The sequence below is a fragment of the Mastigoproctus giganteus genome, chromosome 4 (genome assembly GCF_048544385.1).
Source record: "Mastigoproctus giganteus isolate SK-2022 chromosome 4, ASM4854438v1, whole genome shotgun sequence".
NCBI lineage: Eukaryota > Metazoa > Arthropoda > Arachnida > Uropygi > Thelyphonidae > Mastigoproctus > Mastigoproctus giganteus.
The window spans coordinates 52,103,934-52,122,323 of record NC_143578.1 but is presented as its reverse complement, the minus strand read 5'-3'; the positions used below and the strand labels follow the sequence as shown (position 1 = coordinate 52,122,323).

General features: G+C 36.2%; 1 protein-coding gene across 1 annotated transcript in view; it reads left to right on the top strand.

Annotated features, from left to right (window-relative positions):
- The window catches only part of und (methionyl aminopeptidase und), a 131,704-nt gene that overhangs the window by 8,656 nt on the left and 104,658 nt on the right, over positions 1 to 18,390 (top strand). The window lies entirely within an intron of this gene.

Sequence of the window (18,390 nt, the reverse complement as noted above, 5' to 3'; positions counted from 1 at the left end):
GCAGGATGTATTAATACATCCTATTACTGTGTGATGAAACAGTGTAGCTTTCTTAGTGAAAACATGAACTGTATGTTTAGGATTACTTAACGCTACCATACTACATTTCAAATTAAGTTAACACCACTAAGAAAGTGGTGTTAACTTAATTTGAAATGTAGTATGGTAGCGTTAAGTAATCCTAAACATACAGTTCATGTTTTCACTGAGTGCAAGGTATCTTCCTTCATGGATTAGGTGATCTGCCTGTTCCGATCTCGAAGAGGTCCACCCATCTTTTCTTTGGTCTTCCTCTGTCTCTTTTTCATTTAGGGAATCTATTATTATTATTATTATTATTATCTACTTGGTGCAAGGAAGCCTGAGACTTATGCTGTGCCAGCAAAAAAAATTACTGAGTTACCTTGAGAGAGAGAGAGAGAGAGAGAGAGGGGTAGGTAGGTAGGTTGGTAGAAGGGAATCACCAAGAAAGAGAAGAATGATGATATCCAGCTCAGGACCTTGGGTGTGCCAAGCCCATACTCACCAGATGTGAGCCCCTGGGATAATCTTCCATTCTTTCTACATGTTCTTTCCATCTTTGTCTATATTCTATAATTTTTCCATTAATTGATTAAATCTTTAATTCCTTTCTAATATTTACGTTTGGTATTTTACAAATTGTAATTTGGTATAATTACACATAGAAAGATATCTTTCTTGTGTAATTCCATTGGCTGTAGATAGTCAATACAACTTACATCCAAATGGGAATCGAATATCCATGTAGCGCTTTTTTTTTTAATCCCAGGGGAAAAGATTAAGATTGTGAAGCAGGTTGTTTGAATACCGTGTTCCATTTAACTTAGTTGTTATTGGGTTTGCTGCATGTGAACAAGCATTGTCAAAAAGGAAGATGATTTCCCTTGTGAGTTTGCATGCTGTCTTGTTTTAATGGATTTAAGCAGTCACATCGGTGTTTTTTTCACGTTATTTGGTAGCAACAATAGAACCAGGTACCTTAAATGTAAAAGAACCAATAAATCACACAGAAATTTCAATTATTTGTATTTATATTCTCTTGCATTCCTTCTTATAAAAGATTTTGAAAGCATCTTCAAAATGACACTACATACTTGATGAAATACTTATCTGTGTTGCTGGCTAAGTACAGTACAAAAGATCATAAGATCATAAATTTTTAATGTAAATAGAATACACTAAGAGAATATTCTGTGAACCTGCCAAAACTTTGTCTCTTTTTCTTGCTAGTAACAAAAAACACTTCAGGGAAAATTTTAGAATTGCACTGTAGGGAAATTTTGGTTTAGCTCACTATTTTGTTTAGACCTGGGGGGGAAAAAAAGAGGTGGAAGTTAGCTTGGCAGTAGAATGTTCTCTTAGTGTGTTCCACATATTTAAAAATTTAAGCATTTTTCAATTGTGCTTCTACCAGCAGAAGAGGCAAAGTTTTCTTAGCAGGCACAGTCACTTTGCAGGTTCATAACCCAACTGTTGTATAGAATCATATGCAAATATTGGAGGATCATTTTTACCCGATCTACTTCCCACATCTAACAATGCTTTCAAGTTCTGAAGCAGGGAATCTTAGTTTCATCAGAAGCTACTGATAAAACCAGTTACAAAGAGCCTGCTGAAATTCAATCTGAATTGACATTTTATGAATGATATAATAATAATGTATAATCTATTATACACTGAGTGATTACTGAATTATTACCACCTACCTAATACTTCATAGGTCCTCCTTTTGCCCTCAGTACAGCAGCTATCCGACGGCATTGATTCAACAAAATGTCGGAAGCGTTCGGGAGGTATGGCCAACCAAGCTGTGTGTAATGCGGCTAGCAATGCAGGTATAGAGGTGATTGGTGTGTCCAGATGCCTGATATGCTTTTCCATAGTCTCCCACAAGTGCTCTGTGGGATTGATATCAGTGGAGTTTGGAGGCCAATCAATATGCTGGAAGTCAGAACTGTGTTCTTCAAAACCATTCCTGCACAACAAGTGCCTGATGGCTCGGCGCATTGTCATCTTGGAAGACACCATCACCATTCGGGAAAAGGTGTAACCTAGCAGGGTGTACACAGTCAGCAAGCAGTAGCAGAGTCCAGTGATACATTGTTCCACATGCACCAGGGGTCCAAGTTCCTGCCAGCCCCACACCGTACAACCTCCTCCACTGGCCTGCACTTCTGATACCAAGCATTCTGGATGAAGAGCCTCATGTTGTTGACACCAAATTTGTACACGACCATCCACGGTGTGGAGTAAATAACGTGACTCATCCGACCAGTACACCTTCTTCCAGTCTTCTAACGTCCAACTTGCAGATCTTTGCACCAGATGAGTCTTTTACACCAATGAACCTTGGTTAGGAGAGGATGCCGTAATGGTCATCTGCTGGTATAGCCCATATGTGTGAGCATGCAATGCATGGTAATGCCAGATATTGTTCCGGGTTGGCCCATGTTGTATTGGGTAGTTAACTCTTCAACAGTGCTGCTCCTGTACGAGTCGTCGGACCAGGCACTCACCTCTAATATCAACCTTTCGCTGACCTTTGCAGTTTTGCCATCTGGTCGTTGTTTGACCATTTTGATGCCACTCCCGGTACACTTTAACAACGGCAGCTCTCAAACACCCTATTCAGTTGTTTGAGAAATTGAGGCACCAGCTCGTCGAGCTCCCACAATTTGTCCTTTCAAAGTGCAATAAATCCTTCCTTTTACCCATCACACTAAAAATTTTACTACCTACTGAACCACTGACACCTTATCTGTGCTACATAGGTCAACTGACTACGGACTCTCGTACCTCACATGGTCAACAGATCGATTCAGTGTTCATAGGGGTGGTGATTCAGTGATCACTCAGTATATATTATCCTATCAAAAGTCATGAGAAACTTGTAGTTGTGAACAAAATGTATGTATTCAAAGAAGTTAATAAAATGTTGGCCTGCTTGGATGTAATGACTGCTTAATCAATTGTGAAAGACTTTTTACTAATTAGTGGTGGAAGGTTGGTGGTATAGGGCTCTACTTTTCCTTTATCTCATTTGCGAGTGAGTTTCTGGACAGTATGCACATGACCAGGAGCATTTTTCTTTTTTAAATAAATTCTCAAAAGTTTTTAAAAATTTGCAAGTATGCACGTAAATGCTTTTAAAAGGGGCTCACATCTGGTGAGTATGACCTTGGCATACACGGGGAACTGGATACCATCATTCTTCTCTTTCTTGGTGATTCCCTTTTACTCACTCACTCACTCTCTCTCTCTCTCTCTCTCTCTCTCTCTCTCTCTCTCTCTCTCTCTCTCTCTCTCTCTCTCTCTCTCTCTCTCTCTCTCTCACTCACTCACTCACTCACAGGGTAACTCAAATTTTTTTTGGCTGGTGTAGCAAAAGCCTCAGGCTTCCTTGCATCATATGGCTAATAATAAAAATAAAATGTTAATATGTTCTTATTCTGATTTTGTACCCAAACATTCAAACAGGATTACTGTCAAAAATGAAAAGTTTGATTTCTTTACATATACAGATGTAATTTGTTGGTGCTGTATTGAAAGAACCTTTAAACATATACATTCATATTCCTTTGGTCCCTCACACAAACAAACATATACATATGGATACTCATAGAAGGGATGAAGCATATAATTCCATTAATGAAGAGAACTCTCTTGTCTTTTCTGAAATTCTGCATTCCGTTTCATTGGTTGTGGTTAGCCTTGAAGTTGCTGGCTCGGCATTTTTCCAGTGTTTCTCTTTAAACCACACATTCACAGCACTTGCTTTGTGGTAAGGGACCTTATCATGATGGAAGCTACAAGGGCCATTTCCATAAAATTGTCACAATTTTGGACACACAGTTGTTCAGAACATCAGTATGGGCTGTGGCTTTCATAGTGCAGGATGACACACTCAGCAAATGTTCTTCAGGCATCCACCATACTCAGATAACTCCATCAGATTGAAAAGCATGTAGCCTCACTTGTAGTTTCATAATGCTGATTTCCATTGATCCTTAGTTTACATTCTGGGTGCTTTGTACTGTGCCACTTGATGGTCAGTTTTTTTTTTTTTTTTTTTTTTTTAATGAAAGGCCAGCAGACAGCTCTTTTAAAATTTCATGGAATGCAGCTGTGTTGTAGAAACGCATATAGCTGTGATTGGTTACAGCTGCAATCTCAAATTCTGACAGTATCAAGTGACTAGAGATTGTTGGCTAATATAAGGGTGCCTACACATTGGCAATCAGGTGCACAAGTGTCAGAGCAATATTTTACTGCACATTGGTTTGAATGAGAGCCTTCACATTGCTGGCGAGCACATGAATAATCTACAGAGAAATGTTGCTGATTCTCAAGTGAGAAAAGTTTTGTGCATGCATGCTAAACTGCCCCTCCCTGCCTTGTGCACATGTTGATCTTGTGAAAGATGGCAGAATTAAACAAAGAAATTTTTAATGAGTGAGTGTTTTAGTTCTGCTTTTAAGTAAAACGTCTGTGTCTTTTCCCTGTCCGTCTGTTCACATGCAACAATTGGTGTTAGTAATATTTTATTTATAATAGTAGTGTTAGTATTTTTTATATATTTTATTTTATCTATTTTTATTTATAGTAGTATTTAATAGTAAAATATATCCTATATTTTATTATTATTAATACAATATGAATTTCTTTTGTAGCTTTAACAAACCAGTGTCTAGAATGCTCAAGGATTAATTATTTAGGAATTAGTGTATTGGAAAGCATGTGGAATGGGGACAACCCCTAATGGGTTTAGGATCCTTTTCTCTGAGTGTTTTTTATGCCAACCCAGGATTCATAAATTTATTTCTTAGAATAAGTTTGCATATTTTATTTCTCCAATTTGAATGAAATTTGGATAGGCTCTAGTTTTTTTTAATGCCCCATTTAAAATTGGAAGTTTATTACATGCAAAAAGCAGAGAACAAAATAAATTTCTTTTATTGCAATTAAAAAACTTATTCTTTAAATAGGTGAATACAATTTATTGTTCTAAAATTCCATCCTCAGAATTTGCAGACAGCTCAGGTTCTGATAATTTGCAACTTGTTGCTAGCTAGCTCACTCAGCAATGTGTAAGCACTCTTAGTCAGTATTTTATGTCTAGTTTGTTGTTTATTGAACTCTTTACCTTTGGATTTCCATTTCTTGCATGTTTCCAACTTTTGACTTGGGAATGTTTAATTTCTGAGCAGTAGCATGCACAGTGCACAGACATTTTCCCCACATGACCTCCAACTGCAACCCCCCCCCCCATAAAAAAAAAAACTGCATCAGATATTTCTACATGCTCAAAATTTGGCATACACACTTGAAATGAATTTTGGACTAACTGTTGTTTACTTTTTGACACAATTTTATGTCAGAATGTTGGCTTTTAGAACTTTTGATAGATAGTGCACATCATCAGAACTGTTCTTATGTAATCTCTCATTTATAAACACCAGATGTTCTTGAATAGTAGTTCATATATCAAAACCTGAGAAATTGTGAATGATATTTCCCAAACATATACAGCCAGCCACTCCCTGGCTAACGTAATACTCGACTTATGGAAATTTGACTCTGCGTAAGTTTTTGCCGGCTGGTGCAAACTTAAAAAAATCTTGGAAACATAATTTGCATCCTGTAGGAATAAATGGAGGTATCATGAAAATATCATAATATGAACCCAATAACACATTGTGTTTTTTTTTTTTTTTTAGTAATTTGTTCCAAGTCCTTGGAAGTTGAAATTCTTGTTTTATAACTAAGCTATTTATCTCTCTAAGAGGTCATTTTTATAATGGAAATTGTACCACACTTTCATCATTATCATATGTTCTGTTATAAGAATCAATTTTGAATGCCTTTGTGATATTTTTCTAAAACACATTTCTGGAGGTCACTACCATAAAACAATAAAAACAATTTCCGGTTTATTGGGCTTTTCTTTTAGTGCACTCTATTATAAATAGGTAGTAAACTCGATCTTATTGCATTTGCGATAATACCAATAATTGGAAATGTGTGGGTTTTTACGTTACACTATTATGGTGAAATGACTTCTCCTTCACTGAAATCTTCAATCATATAAAAACAAATTTTTAGAATCTTCTCTTCATTCCTATTTACTTATTACATTGGTGAAGGGAAAGGGGTCAACAGAAAGTGCAAGCACTGGCATTGCTAGGAAATGAAACAAAATTGATTTAGAAATGAAGATGATTAATTAAGAAATATGAAGCGGGATAAAGTTTGTCATCTATTGCACAAAGTTAGGTCTCATTGCTTCAGCAGTGAATACTATTTTAAGGGACAAGTGTGCGTATAAAAGAACACGTTAAAGGATCAACGCATTTAAGATCAGCAGTGATCACAAAACAGCGTTCAGGTGCTATATTGAAGATGGAAAAGCTATTAATATGGATTGAAAATCAGATTCAGAAGCGAGTGCCCCTGAGTCCAATGGCCATTCATCTCTCTTCTGAAGATGTTAAGGATAAGTATGGCGAACCCCAGGCCAAGTTCGTGGCAAGCAAATGGGTGGTTTAATAGGTTCAAGCATCGTGCTGGTTTCCAAAACATTAAAGTATGCAGTGAAGTCGCCAGTGCTGATTCTGCAACAGCAGAGAAATTTTATGATGTGTTGGGAAAAACCCCTTCTAAATCTCCACAGCCCTCAACTTCCGCAGCAGCATGCTTATCAACTGGAGAGTTAATTCTGGCAACTATGCTCGAAAGGTAAAACCTGCTGACGTTATGCCTGTCTCCTCTCTCTCTTTTTGTAATTTTATAATTTTGAAATTTTTGTACATATGTAATTTTTCCTACGCATGAGATAAAAAAATTGAATAAATAATTCTATTTACATGTTTGTTGAACATTTCTTTTTTGCTTCAATCAAATTTGCAAGTGCTGCATAAGCATTTAGGGAAAAATCCGACTTACGTAGAGTTCCACCGAATACAACCCTTACATAAGTCAGGGAGTGGCTGTAATACAAAGTAGATGTATACTAAAAAATTTTTCACACACATCTTTCTTTAACTATGGTTGATAACGTTCTTTATTTAATGCATATATTTTTCTATATATAGTGCAGTGTTATATCACAGCAAAACAAAGTTCAGTGCATTATTATTGTATTGTGCATTGCTATTTATGTAATTGAATTGGAGGATATCAACAACCAGAATGATAATATTTTGCAAAAAAAAGGCAAAAATTAAATGTTTGAAATTGTAATCAGAAATTACCATTTTAACATTTAGGATGTTTAACAATTGGAACATATACTTTTATGTAAAAAAGTATATTTACAACCAGTATTGTGTTCTGGTGCATTTTGTTCTAATTTGAGCACTGCATATACAAATTGGTATAAGTGTCAATAAGATTTTATTCCAAAATCTGGCAACAGTCTAGCCCCATATTTGCCAGATTTGAGAGTTTGCACTGTATTTATTTAAAATTTTTCTTTTCTGAAATGTCTTGATTGTTGTAATGATGTACTGTACTGCATGCTAACTGGCGCCTCCGTAGCCAGGTGGGCAGGAGCAGCAGTGCGTAGCACATGCTTCTTGATTAGACCGGGGTTCGAGCCCGTGAGCCACCAAATACGGAGGATGCGGAAAGGTCAGGGAATGACCACCGCATATCCCCGGAGCAATATGGCCTTAGTTGCTAATGCTCCTAAAAACCAAACAACAACAGCATGCTAACTATCAGGAAAAGTTTTTACTGTGCTTGGCAGAATGCAGTAATCATGTCAAATGAAGCCTTTATTCCTGTACTCATATTAAATTGATTGTATATAAAATGCTAAATACATGTAATACTAAATAAATACATAAATTATTATTATTTTTTGTGACTTCACAATTCTTTTAATCATGCCCTCAGTAGTTGGTTGATGACACAATGCTAAACAAGATACCACAACAGTATTACTATTATGGTATCTGTACTGTTGTTGTTATTATTATTATTATTAGTTAATTTAGTATATGTTCCCTGTTAGTTTAACTTGTGTTCCGGAGAAAATAATGAAGTCAACTGGTTAAAGAAGCATTGCAGGATCATCTAGACAAGACTGCAGTAATAGTTAAGACATGGCATGGACATAGCATGGGTTTGTTAAAGGGGGAGGTCTTGTCTGACCAATTTGATTGGATACTATTGGTGTGGTCACATTGGCAGCTTAAATCCCAAGCCCGGATAAATGGTGAGGGTTGACGTCAGGAAGGGCATCTGGTCGTAAAAACTATGCCAAAACCAATAGATGTGTTCCGGTTAAGAAGTTAATCCAACTAGAGGAGAAGAAGAGGATGTAAAGTGTGAATTGGGAACATTGAATGCTGACCACATAACGTGGGAAAAGACAAAGAAGAGGAGGAGGTGTGGTCACATAGGAACTGAATGCAAAAAATAATTTTGATATCATATACTTGGATTTCAGGAAAACTTTTGATACTGTTGCACATGGAAGGCTGCTATACAAATTGGAGTGGTGTAGCATTAAGGGCAATTTGCTACAATGGATAAAGGCAGTGGTGAGCTATAGTGGGCTCACAAGAGCCCATTGTTATTTTTTTTGAAACGAACATTTATTTTACAAATGAAATCCTGAATTGCAATTATTGAGCATCCAGAGCCGAAACTACGGTGGGGCGAGCGGGCCCCATTCCCAGCATTTTAATGGCGCATTTAATGTTATGTATTTTAAAATTGCTTCATTTTTGATTTAATTACAGTTGGACCTCTGTTTAACCAACTTCTTTATAGCAAATTTTTTTTGAATTCCTCTTGGTAATTACATTTAAAATGGTTTCTGTTGAACGAAGAAAATTTCCATGTAATGACGGATTAGGAGAGACAACTTTGTATGCATCGTTCTCACCTCTGGCCTTTGGGAAATTTAGGTAATTAGAAAGTGCGAATTTAGGGTGAAAGGGATTACTGTTTCACAATGTTAGTGGTGTCTGTAAAACCTATGCAGTCACATACCGAGAAGCTAGTCAGTATGCTTTCCATAGCCAGTCAGAGGATTAAGAAGATTCCTGACATGGATAATAGCCCCTGGTCAACCTGTGTTGTGGTTCCCTTTTAATCCTACAAATGGGCATATGTTTTTTGGAGAAGTGAGTGATCCACGCCTTCCAGTAAATTTCTCCAACTATGTTTACACGGTCACAGTATAATTTTTTTTAGGAGTTAGTTTTTAGGAGCATTAGCAATTAAGGCCATATTGCTCCGGGATATGCAGTGGTCATTCCCTGACCTTTCCACATCATTCGTATTTGGTGGTGACGGGCTCGAACCCCGGTCTAATCAAGAAGCGTGTGCTACGCACTGCTGCTCCTTCCCACCTGGCTACAGAGGTGCCGTCACAGTATCTGAATATCCTAGTGATTCCGACATTTTGCACAGTATTCAAAGAACTAGTGACAGTAGCAACGTGGGGGGGGGAGAATTGAGGCAACTAAGATATTATATAAACTTTATGAAGATGAAATGTTGGCAGATTTTGAAACTTCGTCAAGGCTTTCACTGTGTAGAAAATGTTCTAAACTTTAATGGCATACAGGCAATAATTAACAAAAAAAAAAAAAAACTGTATACATTATATCACCAATCTCCAAAAAACCAGTTCAGATTAAGGATGATTGCTAAAGAACTTGATGTGGAAACTGTAAAGATCAGTCGTGTGTTCGGCCACGATGTACCTTGTCAACGGCAATTGCGGGTTGGAAGAATTATCCTGCTTTGTGCAAACATTTTTAAATCAGAAGTTAAATATTCTGGATTATTAAATCGACTTTTAATCTGGAATTTCGTAACCATTTAGCACTAATGATCGACATCTTGCAGGAGCCCTCTTACCTTTCAGAAGCTTTACAGAATCACTATGGTAAAAGCAGATAAATTAATTATTCGAACTATCAATGCTATTGCTAATTTGAAAAATTCTGAAGGAAATTATGAAGCTAAAATTGAGAGCATGTTGAAGTGGAAAGAATTTGAAGGAATCAAATTCGAAACTAAGAACACATTTAAAAAATTACCTTGTGACAAGGATAAGTTATTAATGCAACAGCGAGTGATTTTAAATTAAATAATGATACTATTGAAAGAAATTTTAAACGTATGCTACCAGAAATCATGGAATATGAAAGAACTTTTGTCTCGGTGGCAAGACGGTGAAAACCGAATAAGAAATTTGTTTTCTGGTAAAATATGGAATAAAAATTAATGATTTTAGAGATTTTGTCAAAGACATTTTATCTTTAAAATCGAGTGAAATTCCCTTTTCAATTAAAAAAGCCAGAAATATCCTTGAAACCATTGCGATTAGCACTGCTGAAGCTGAACGAGCTTTCAGTGTAATGAATAATATTGAACGAATAAATGAATAATGTTGACAATTAAGCACATTGCAGATTACGATGACCATACATCTAAACGGAAAACCATTGCTTCAGTTTGATCCGGATTGTTACATCAAATCTTCCTCTGTAATCATTGCTCAACTATTGAGCAAAGCAGAAGATCGACAACAAATATTAATAAAGAAGTAAATTGCATATGGCAATTTTTAGAATAAATTTTTCTAGAATATTTGTGTAATCATTTTTTTTTTCGTGTGAGCTGTGATTTTTGTGTACTTTTTCTAGAAAGTTTGTTTTTTATGTAATATTTATTTTTATATTGTGGAATGTTTTGTGTTAGTTTTTATCTTATTTGTGATATGGGAACTATTTCATGTTATTTTTTATTTGCAGTATTAAACTTTTATTGTGAAAAAAAATGTGGCCATTATATTTCCCTAGTTGTTAAAACAAAAAAAAAAAAAGAATAAAGTTGCGTGTGTGTTGAGTACATGCAATAGATGGTTTATAAGAAATATCCTTTGCGTTTCTTTTAAGTATTTTGATTTGTATATATTGATTACAAAATAAAAGAGCTTTTTTATTGTAAATATTTTATTGATCATTCACAAGGTTACATAATTTCCGGAAGACAAGATACAATGGATTTATGATAACTAAAGTAAGAGGTATATACTTGCGATTGCAATGTATCTAAATGACTCTGGAAAACAGCGTCGATTGAAGTATCAATCTTTGTAGTTGAAGCGACATATGCAGCTGTGGGGCATCTAACAGTGGAATGTAATGAAAATGCGAGACGAGAAAATGAAATTGTTCACAAATACTTGTATTGTTGCAGTCATACTTACTGCAGTAGTAACTTCAGGAAATATGATTGTGATGTCATACTGTTCAAGAATTCTAAAAAGTTAGAACTCCAGACACTATTGTATCTAGTTATCATCGTAAGGGGAGGCATGACGACCAAGTTTTTTTAGATAGCCCTAGGAACGTTTTACACATTCACTAAAAGCATGGTTAAGGGGGTAATAAGCCCCATCTGTCCACCCCCCTGACTCGAAATATCATGCTGGTCATGAAAACTGCGTTCACACGCTCTAATCACACTACTAGTAGTTTGTTTGTTTGTTATTTGGTTTTTAGGAGCATTAGCAACTAAGGCCATATTGCTCCGGGATATGCGGTGGTCATTCCCTGACCTTTCTGCATCCTCCGTATTTGGTGGTCACGGGCTCGAACCCCGGTCTAATCAAGAAGTGTGTGCTACGCACTGCTGCTCCTGCTCACCTGGCTACGGAGGCGCCCACTACTAGTAGTGCGAGCATGGGAATCACCTCTGGTGGAATCCATGGATGACGTCACTTCCGTGACCAATCAGATTTACTGGGTAAAAAATTGGAAAAACTGCGAGCCCATTGTTAAAATATATTCACAGCTCACCACTGGATAAAGGGATAGTTGAGTGAGAGATGACAGAGAGTGGTAATTCCGGGGTTCGAGCCCGTCACCACCAAATACGGAGGATGCGGAAAGGTCAAGGAATGACCACCGCATATTCCCGGAGCAATATGGCCTTAGTTGCTGATACTCCTAAAAACCAAATAACAAACAAACAAACAGAGTGGTAATTAATGGACTGATCTTTGTGGACTAATGTTATTAGTGAGTTCCACAGGGTTCAGTGCTGGGCCCATTATTTTGTGTATTCATAAATGATATTGATGAAGGTATATCAGGCTTAATGTCCAAGTTTGCAAACAATACAAAGCTTGGCGGGGTTGTTAATGACAGTAAAGATAGTATGCTAGTGCAACAGGATCAAGGTAAGTTGGGAAAATGGGCTGAGAAGTGGCAACTGAAGTTTAACATTGACAAATGCAAAGTGCTGTATGGGTAGCAGCAACCCAAGAGAACCGTACCAACTGTGTGGTACCTACAGTCAGGGAGGTGGAGAATGAAAAAGACGTGGGGGTAATTGTGCAGTCAGATATGAAGTTCTCTGAGTAGTGCAGAAGGGCTGCCAGAGCAGGTCCTGGAGTTTTGTCAATGATATATAGGAATTTTGTTAGCAAGGGACGAGGAGGTGATTATACCCAGTGGTGAGCTATAGTGGGCTTGCGAGAGCCCATTGTTATATTTTTTGAAAATTTGTGAGTCCATTGTTGAGACCATTTATTTTACAAATAAAATCCTGAATGCAATTATTGAGTATCCACAGCCGAAACTACGGTGGGGCGAACGGGGCCCTATTCCCAGCATTCGATCGGTTATGTATTTTAAAATTGATTAATTTTTGATTTAATTACAGTCGGACCTCTATTTAACCAACTTTTTTATACCGAATTTTTTTAACTTCCCCTTGGTAAATACATTTAAAATACAGTAGTTTCCATAGAACGAAAATAATTTTCATGTAACGAACAGATTAGGAGAGACAACTTTGCAAACATTGTTCTCACCTGTGGCCTTTAGGCAATTAGAAAGTCCGAATTAAGGATGAAAAGGATTATTGTTCCACAACATTAGTGGTGCCTGTAAAACTTATGCAGCCACATTCTGAGAAGTCACGCTAGTCAATATGCTTTCCGTAGCCTGTTAGAGGATTAAGAAGGTTTCTGACGTGGATAATAGCCTCTGGTCAACCTGTGTTGTGGTTCTCCTTTACTCCGACAAACGGCATATGTTTTTCGGAGAAGTGAGTGATCCACGCCTTCCAGTAAATTTCTCCTGTCTATGTTTACATGGTCACAGTAGCTGAATATCTGAGTGATTCCGATATTTTGCAGTATTCAAAGAACTAGTGACAGTAGCAATGTAGGGGGGGAGGAATTGAGGCAACTAGCATATTATATAAACTTTACGAAGATGAAATGTTTGCAGATTTTGAAACTTTGTAGACCCTTTCACTGCGTAGAAAATGTTCTAAAATATAATGGCATACAGGCAATAATTAAAAAAAAAACAAAAAACTATTACCACTCTTCAAAAAACTAGCACGAATTAAGGATGATTGTTACAGAACTTGATGTGGAAACTACAAAGATAGGTCGTGTGTTCAGGCTATGAAGAGCAGCCTGTAGCTTGCGAATGGTAATTGCAAGTTAAGGGAATTATCCTGCATTGTGCAAACATTTTGAATCAGAGGCCACTGTAGCCCGGTGGTCAGGCGCGCGAGTGCATAAATACACATGCCTTGAGTGACCCTGGTTCAAGCACAGTGACTGTTGAATACGGTGCTGTTTCTTGTATTCTCTCTACCTTGTGAACTTCTCTGAGCATGTGGTCGCCCTGGAGTATAAACAGAAAATTTATTTTTATTTGGGATTGTTAAAGCGACTTTTAAATCTGGAATTTCTTAACCATTTAGCACTAATGATCGACATCCTGCAGGAGCTCTCTTACATTTCAGAAGCTTTACAGATTCACTATGCTTTTTTTTTTTTAATCTTCAATGACAATTCAATTTATGACATATTTAAAAAGTCTCAACAAGGAACACAGTGTGATGGTAAAACCAAAATTAAATTACAAATACTGTATATCCTAAACATTTCAAGCAAGCTGATAATTGTAAACATGTAATCTCACATGTACTGCAAGTTGTTCATGTTCCTCTCTTCTGGTTTAAATGAACGTTTTTTTTTTTTTTTTTTTTTTTTTTGTTCCTAATGTTATGTCAATGTTTGAAAATTTAAACATAGCTCTTCAACCAAGTGTGCTTTTTACCACATTTGAAATCAAGTCAAATTCTTCAAATCATTACTCTCCGTTTTGAAGAATTTAACGTGCATTCATTTATTACATTAACAGTTGTTAAATCTTTTGTTCAAATTTGGTAGTTGATTACTATAGCAGACTAAATTAATTAGAAAGATGAATCTGACATTTTTAAGTTTCTGCTATGATCATGGAGAGTCTGAAGTGGAGAATTTTTTTTTTTTTTTTTTTTTTTTCCCTCTAGTGTGGAAGTACATTTCCTGCATGTTGACCATGGCATGCACAAGTTCTCTCTGAACTGTGTTTCTATAAATTCTGAGTTAGCATAAATTATGCCTATTGGCAGTGCGTGATTTTCAAATTTAAAATTTTTTGTTGAACTTGCAAAATAAATGAAGCAATAGATATTTTTCAGTAATCATCTCAGTTTCAGTGGTAAAATTACCAGAAGCTGTTATGAAAGAATTGCTGTACATGTTCTTGAAATATAACAAATTATCTAAAATTGTGTGTCCTTTTAATACTTCTTTGTAATGAGCATTTTTAAAGTTATATTGTTATATTGAAAGGATATTCAGCCTGGGGAAAAAAAAAAAAAAAAACCAGTTCAGATCTTTTCTTTCTAGTGAAACTCTGGTAATGTTCTTGAGAGCTAAGCCTAGACAGTAGGGTCATTGTTATAGTTAAAACTTGACTCAGCATGTCTGAAGATAGCAAAGTATGCAACAGCATCTTTCTTGAAGTAATTATTAGATCATGATTTGTGTGGTAGACACCAATCATGATTGGTGTCTAACAGACCCACACAAAAATCCAGTCAAAAAATCCTAGGTACACTAATGTTTAAAAGCATTCTGTAATGGTAAACAGTATATGGATGTATCTTAATATACAATGCATATTGACAATGTAGTAAAGAAGCTATTTCAATGTAGGTTATCGAAAAACTGAAATAGTTTTATAAAATTATACTATTAAGTTATGTTTTGTGATCACAAAAGTGCCTTTGAATCTAATTAATTAATTTATTTATATATATGTTTCTCACACACAGGGCACACAGACCCTAAATAAAGGTGAGAACGCTAGGAATTATATAAAATACAAAACAGTAGTAATCGATATAGAACTAGAATTAAAATATATACAAAATTTACATTAAGAAAACATAGTAAGGAGCAAATTCTTATAGATAGATGGATTAAGAGTAAAATCAGTATTGTAATAATTCATTACCTGAAGGAAACAAAACAGAGGACTACTGATTAGTGATGAGTACAAGGAATAGGCAGTGAGAAATTAATTTTATTACAAGAATTCAAATGGGATATAGCGAAGGGTATTTGTTCAAGAAGAGATGGGGAATCGATAAGAGTTTATGATATTGTAAACAAAAAGAGACCCATGGAGTTGTCATCTAGAGTGAGGAGGAATGATTCTGAAGTGACCACAAAGAGCTCCATATTTATTTATTATTTTTTTTTGTTTGTTTGTTTTGGTAGTTGGCGCATCGGCTTCTGTGGACATAACGCACCTTCCAAGGTTTTTGCAGTACTTCGAACCCGCGACCTTTGGATTGCCAGGCAGGCACTTCACCCACCCGGCTAGCCCGTTCGGCAAGAGCTCCATAATTTCGTCGGTGAGAGGCATTGTGATTTCGATAGCATAAGGATTTAATGAATTTAATTTGAATTCTCTCAAGTCTGCAAGAAAGATATTCCTGTTGTGGGGACCAGATAATAACACAATAATCAAAAATGGGAAGTGTAAGCTGCTTGTAGAGAAGAATTATAACTTTGTCACTCTCGAAAACAGAGGGAGAACGCTTGATTAATCCAAGAAGTTTAGAAGTGTGAGATATTACATGATCGACATGAGAAGAGGGATGAAGGTTAGATTGGAGTAGGATACCTAAATCCTTAAACAAATCAGTACTTGCAATTAAAGAGGTTCCAATATAATAATCAGTAAGGATGGAGGGTCAAACTACACGATTCCAGCGAAAGCGACATAATTTACATTCTAACAGGTTTAGAAACAAGTTATTTTTATTGAGTCAGAGTGAGAGGGAATCAAGACAGGACTGGAGTTCATCTCTGTCAGTTGAAGAACGGATAACTTTGTAAAGTTTAATATCTGCATAGAGTTGCCACTCAACATTAACAGACTGAAATAAGGTTGACAAATCAGTAGTATAAACAGTAAAGAAGAGCAGACCCAATGGTGAGCCTTGAGGAACCTTGAGGAACACCTTGAGAAACAGTAAACAGAGTCGATGAAGTACCATCAATTATTACGGATAGTTTACAATTTCTAAGCAATGGATCAAACAAATCTAGTAAGGGGGGCGTCGTAGACCATACGATGACAGCTTGAACAGCAAAAGATCGGTGTGGACAGAATCAAATGCATGTGAAATATCAAGGAAAAGCAAATCAGTTTGATTTCCTTTGTCCAAGTTAGTTTGTAGGAAATGAGAAAACAAGGCAAGATTCGAAACATTTGATTTCCTAGGAAGAAAAGCATACTGATGAAAAAGGGTGAAGATAGGAACTAAGATATTTCTAAAGTAGGAGTTCAAAAATTTTTGCAATTGTATTCAGTATAGTGATAGGTCAATAGTTATTAGGCATAGCTTTATCACCCTGTTCTTTATAAATCGGGAGGATATAAACCTCTTTGAACAATGAAGGGTAACAGCCGTGAAGAAGACATTAATTGAAGAGATTTGTATAACTAGAGCTAAAGACGGAACTACTTTTCTTGAAGAAAAGGGCAGGGAGGGTATTGGGGCTAGGAGAAATGAAATCTTTAAGCTGAGAAATGGCTGACTGGGCGTCATCAGTAGTGAGAACTAATATATCAAAACTGTCATTACTATTATATTCAAACGGATAACAAGGAATAGAGCATTGCTGTTCGGAAGAACAAAGTTTCGAAAAGGGCATAGCAAACATATTAATGCCAAGAGGACAGTTGATAGAGATAGGAGTCTCCGTAGCCAGGTGGGCAGGAGCAGCAGTGCTTAGCACACGCTTCTTGATTAGAGCGGGGTTTGAGCCCGTGCCCACCAAATACGGAGGATGCGGAAAGGTCAGGGAATGACCACCGCATATCCCCGGAGCAATATGGCCTTAATTGCTAATGCTCCTAAAATCCAAATAACAAACAAACATTGATAGAGATATTTGAATCATTAATTAGCATAGGAATTCTAGGCGATCTCGATAGCCATTTGAGATAGGACCACAATGGTCTCGAATTGAAATTCCGAGTAAGTTCGGCTTCAACTGAGTGAAGATAATGAGAATATTGAGATTTAGTAATTCTCTTAACATATAGTGTCTAAGGGAAGAAAAGGAAAAGTAGCTAAAGTTAGTTTTGAGTTTTTTAATTGATAACAGATTTGCCTACTGGGTGATATTTTCTGATTAAAAATGGCATTGGTTATTTTAGGTTGACTATTTGGACAATTGTAATAATTTCAGAAGAGCTGAAATCCAAGCACTGTTGCTACAATTAAGAGGGACAACAGAATACCCAGATCTCTGATGAAATATAATGCAATGTCAGTGAAATTTAATTTCAATCTAAATTTGCTATTTTTCTTGCTGCTTTTGATAATTTATTGCATTCTGGAAGTTAAAAGTTACTATGTCTGAAGTATTTTTGACTAAGGGAGGAAAAAGTTCATAAAGGGTTCCGTACAAATAATACTACTCACTTAACACTTTTGCTGTTAAGTGAGTAGTATTAAATGTGAAAGAACCCATTCAATGTGCCGTAATTTTTGGAATGAAAAATTTAACACTGACGTCACCAACGTTCTGAAAAGTCATACATAAAAATTGAAAATTAAAAGTTTGGAATTTGTTACTAAATGCAAACACTTACTTTTGTGCCGAGCTGTAAATCAAAAAAAAATCTTAATTTTATTCATATACATAAACTAACAGCAACACATTCAAAAAAACAAAACTGCATGCCAAGTCTGTGAACAACTGCAATGTGTTCAATCAGTGTGCCAATACTGAGTGGTTTGAGTAGTTGTTCATTTCACGTGCCTTTATGTTTATTGCACTCATTGGATCAGTGCTTAAGAATGACTGCTTATGGGTATTTTGAATGCATATGTGTGTTGCAGCACTGCACTCCCAGTGCTTTTGTATGCTTATATGTGTTGAAGCAGCAAATATGTTAATGGGTTAAAATGCACAAATTGCTGTTGGTATAAGCAGGGACAGATCTGCACTGTTGTATTAAGGTG